The following is a 5,000-nucleotide window of genomic DNA, read 5'->3' on the forward strand; positions in this document are numbered from 1 at the left end:
CGTAAACATCTGGAATGCGACAATGTCGAGTGCATCCTCTCTGCCACATTGCACCGTCGACACTATGATAACCAGAGCAGTAGGTCCACCTATAAAAGCACAATACCCCACTCCTCCGACAACTACCATTGCTCAGATAAACCAACACCACCAACACACATCCTACACAGAGGGGCACCAAATATCACCCCCCCGCCCTCGTGTTATACCACATGAAAAATTGCAGAAGTGAGAGACACAGACCCGCCAGCCTCTTGCTACAAGCATCGAACCGACGTGACATATCTGACGGTGACTCAGGCATCCGCGTACTGCCACAACTATCCACCCCCCCCCCCCACTCTCTCTCTGCCCCCTTCCCACACAATACCGAATTTAACCAACTTTATCGCTTAACCTAACTGTGGCTGTACCAGATTATCGCTTAACCTAACTGTGGCTGTACCAGATTATCGCTTAACCTAACTGTGGCTGTACCAGATTATCGCTTAACCTAACTGTGGCTGTACCAGATTATCGCTTAACCTAACTGTGGCTGTACCAGATTATCGCTTAACCTAACTGTGGCTGTACCAGATTATCGCTTAACCTAACTGTGGCTGTACCAGATTATCGCTTAACCTAACTGTGGCTGTACCAGATTATCGCTTAACCTAACTGTGGCTGTACCAGATTATCGCTTAACCTAACTGTGGCTGTACCAGATTATCGCTTAACCTAACTGTGGCTGTACCAGATTATCGCTTAACCTAACTGTGGCTGTACCAGATTATCGCTTAACCTAACTGTGGCTGTACCAGATTATCGCTTAACCTAACTGTGGCTGTACCAGATTATCGCTTAACCTAACTGTGGCTGTACCAGATTATCGCTTAACCTAACTGTGGCTGTACCAGATTATCGCTTAACCTAACTGTGGTTGTACCAGATTATCCCTTAACCTAACTCAATTTGTCCCTTAACCTAACTCAATTTGTCCCTTAACCTAACTCAATTTGTCCCTTAACCTAACTCAATTTGTCCCTTAACCTAACTCAATTTGTCCCTTAACCTAACTCAATTTGTCCCTTAACCTAACTCAATTTGTCCCTTAACCTAACTCAATTTGTCCCTTAACCTAACTCAATTTGTCCCTTAACCTAACTCAATTTGTCCCTTAACCTAACTCAATTTGTCCCTTAACCTAACTCAATTTGTCCCTTAACCTAACTCAATTTGTCCCTTAACCTAACTCAATTTGTCCCTTAACCTAACTCAATTTGTCCCTTAACCTAACTCAATTTGTCCCTTAACCTAACCCACGTTGTCCCTTAACCTAACCCACGTTGTCCCTTAACCTAACCCACGTTGTCCCTTAACCTAACCCACGTTGTCCCTTAACCTAACCCACGTTGTCCCTTAACCTAACCCACGTTGTCCCTTAACGTAACCCACGTTGTCCCTTAACGTAACCCACGTTGTCCCTTAACGTAACCCACGTTGTCCCTTAACGTAACCCACGTTGTCCCTTAACGTAACCCACGTTGTCCCTTAACGTAACCCACGTTGTCCCTTAACCTAACCCACGTTGTCCCTTAACCTAACCCACGTTGTCCCTTAACCTAACCCACGTTGTCCCTTAACCTAACCCACGTTGTCCCTTAACCTAACCCACGTTGTCCCTTAACCTAACCCACGTTGTCCCTTAACCTAACCCACGTTGTCCCTTAACCTAACCCACGTTGTCCCTTAACCTAACCCACGTTGTCCCTTAACCTAACCCACGTTGTCCCTTAACCTAACCCACGTTGTCCCTTAACCTAACCCACGTTGTCCCTTAACCTAACCCACGTTGTCCCTTAACCTAACCCACGTTGTCCCTTAACCTAACCCACGTTGTCCCTTAACCTAACCCACGTTGTCCCTTAACCTAACCCACGTTGTCCCTTAACCTAACCCACGTTGTCCCTTAACCTAACCCACGTTGTCCCTTAACGTAACCCACGTTGTCCCTTAACGTAACCCACGTTGTCCCTTAACGTAACCCACGTTGTCCCTTAACGTAACCCACGTTGTCCCTTAACGTAACCCACGTTGTCCCTTAACCTAACCCACGTTGTCCCTTAACCTAACCCACGTTGTCCCTTAACCTAACCCACGTTGTCCCTTAACCTAACCCACGTTGTCCCTTAACCTAACCCACGTTGTCCCTTAACCTAACCCACGTTGTCCCTTAACCTAACCCACGTTGTCCCTTAACGTAACCCACGTTGTCCCTTAACGTAACCCACGTTGTCCCTTAACCTAACCCACGTTGTCCCTTAACCTAACCCACGTTGTCCCTTAACCTAACCCACGTTGTCCCTTAACCTAACCCACGTTGTCCCTTAACCTAACCCACGTTGTCCCTTAACCTAACCCACGTTGTCCCTTAACCTAACCCACGTTGTCCCTTAACCTAACCCACGTTGTCCCTTAACCTAACCCACGTTGTCCCTTAACCTAACCCACGTTGTCCCTTAACCTAACCCACGTTGTCCCTTAACCTAACCCACGTTGTCCCTTAACCTAACCCACGTTGTCCCTTAACCTAACCCACGTTGTCCCTTTGCCTAACATAGTTCACTGCTCGGAATCTCTGGTGTCGTTGTTATCCTCATGTAGATGTCTTGCGAGTGTTGCTTACTTTCCACATATTCCCGCTATCCACTGTCAATTGTACTGCAATAGGACTATATCGCCCCCCCCCCCCCTCTGCCCCTCTCTTTGTGTCTCCGTCCTCTCAAGCTGGTCGGTCTGGCGTTTGAGTGTTAAATGAGCCTCGCAGCTGTTCAGTTGCGTTCAGATGTCGACGCCCTCAGTGTACGTCGTGGTATGGTCTGTGTCCATTGTCCGCTGATGTCGTACGCGTAACCCACACGCTGTACCGATCATCGGTAGTTACGTACAGAGTGAAGTAGTGTGATACGTGTGACCGTACGCTGGCTGTGCCCAACGGTGTCGAATCTCAATTTCCATATGTTGTGCTCGATGCTACTTGTCTCGTCTCCCAATAACAGCTAGGTTGCACTGTGGTACGCCGTAGAGGCGTGTGGGAGGAACGTACGAACGCATTGTATGTCACCCTGGGTCGCTGGGGGTGGTGGTGCGGTGAGTCAGGTCAGGTCAGCGTGAGCCGTGTGATGTAGTGACGCGTGTATTCCGACTTTGTCGTATTGCCTCACACAAAGTGCTACCCTGGTGGACCGCGTTCCATATCTGGGACATGCCGCAGATGCCGGTTGACAGTGGATCGCGGAAGGGACATCGCATACGTGCGCGGGCCACCTTCCACGTGTTCTCTTCTGCACATGTCGCAGTGTGTATGTGGTCTGATGTAGCGTGTCGTGACACATGACATCCTGGCATGCAAGAATTGTTGAATTCGCAAATGTAGGTGGACATCTACGTTTACTGCCCAAGATACGCAAATGAACTGGAAATCCGTTGTTGAGCGGTTGTTCACGCTGGAGGTGAATCTGTGATGGCGACGATCGGTACAGCTATTAACCGGTTGTTTCAGCGGTACCCGCCACATCCACACACGTGACTAGGCCCATGTGGGTATGAAGCGATACGCGGCGGTGGCTTGGTGGGACTGTTCCCGGCCGGTGAAGGGGGGCCGCCCGGCGTGTTGGCCGCGCGCTGCGTGGGCGCACGCGCAACAGGCGGCTGGTGGGGGGCGCCGAGTGGCAGGAGCGCCAGCCGACGGGCTCGGCAGGCGGCGCAGCTACGCTGCGGCGCACCCTGCACGCGGCGCCTGGCGGCCAAAGTTGGTTCAGCCGAGCCCGGTGCGAAGCGCGGTGGACATCTGCAGTGTGCTGGTCTGATTGAGGACTGTGTGCGTTGAGGATGCGCCGCCGCCTGGCACTCGGCGCCGCGACGCCGTCTGCTGCTCGGTCGCCCCAGCGGTTCTCGCAGGTGGTTTGTATCGCAGTTGTGCGGACGTGTTGGCGCGTGCGCTGTGCTGGGAGAGTTCGCTTCTGCACCCAAGTGGGGCTTTGCCCTTGTGTGGCGCTGGCGTTGGAGCTGCCGGTCACCATAGGTGGCGCGTGTTGTCTCCCGCCGGCAATGCCACGACAGCACGCTCCCGGGCCTCTGTCGGCAGCGGCAAGCTCAGTTGGGAGCAAGGGTGTTCGCACTAAAACCGTCTACTCGCCTAACTCCGGGCGATTGCGCCTCTCTCGAAACCGACCAAGTACCTAGGACGGCGCTGCGCGCCGCCGGGACCTGAGAGGGTTTCGAGGTGTATCGTGCAGGGGAGCTCGGCCTCCTCCTGTTTGCAGAATAATTGAGCGGACGCTTGCGTGTTCGCGCGGGCCCCCGGGACACACTCCCGGGCGGCCGGCTGCTCAGCTCTAGTTGACGCAGCTCCCTGGTTGATCCTGCCAGTAGTCATATGCTTGTCTCAAAGATTAAGCCATGCATGTCTCAGTACAAGCCGCATTAAGGTGAAACCGCGAATGGCTCATTAAATCAGTTATGGTTCCTTAGATCGTACCCACGTTACTTGGATAACTGTGGTAATTCTAGAGCTAATACATGCAAACAGAGTCCCGACCAGAGATGGAAGGGACGCTTTTATTAGATCAAAACCAATCGGATTGGCTTGTCTGGTCCGTTTGCCTTGGTGACTCTGAATAACTTTGGGCTGATCGCACGGTCCTCGTACCGGCGACGCATCTTTCAAATGTCTGCCTTATCAACTGTCGATGGTAGGTTCTGCGCCTACCATGGTTGTAACGGGTAACGGGGAATCAGGGTTCGATTCCGGAGAGGGAGCCTGAGAAACGGCTACCACATCCAAGGAAGGCAGCAGGCGCGCAAATTACCCACTCCCGGCACGGGGAGGTAGTGACGAAAAATAACGATACGGGACTCATCCGAGGCCCCGTAATCGGAATGAGTACACTTTAAATCCTTTAACGAGTATCTATTGGAGGGCAAGTCTGGTGCCAGCAGCCGCGGTAATTCCAGCTCCA

The 5,000-nt window shown here is 52.0% G+C and overlaps 1 non-coding gene across 1 annotated transcript in view; it reads left to right on the plus strand.

Moving 5' to 3' along the window:
• Window positions 1–4,390: 4,390 nt before the first annotated feature.
• The window catches only part of LOC126330765 (small subunit ribosomal RNA), a 1,893-nt gene continuing 1,283 nt past the window's right edge, over window positions 4,391–5,000 (plus strand). The window contains exon 1 of the ribosomal RNA XR_007563172.1: window positions 4,391–5,000. This exon is cut by the window's right edge and continues 1,283 nt beyond it. This is a non-coding gene — a ribosomal RNA (small subunit ribosomal RNA).

This window comes from Schistocerca gregaria, unplaced genomic scaffold (assembly GCF_023897955.1).
Source record: "Schistocerca gregaria isolate iqSchGreg1 unplaced genomic scaffold, iqSchGreg1.2 ptg001350l, whole genome shotgun sequence".
NCBI lineage: Eukaryota > Metazoa > Arthropoda > Insecta > Orthoptera > Acrididae > Schistocerca > Schistocerca gregaria.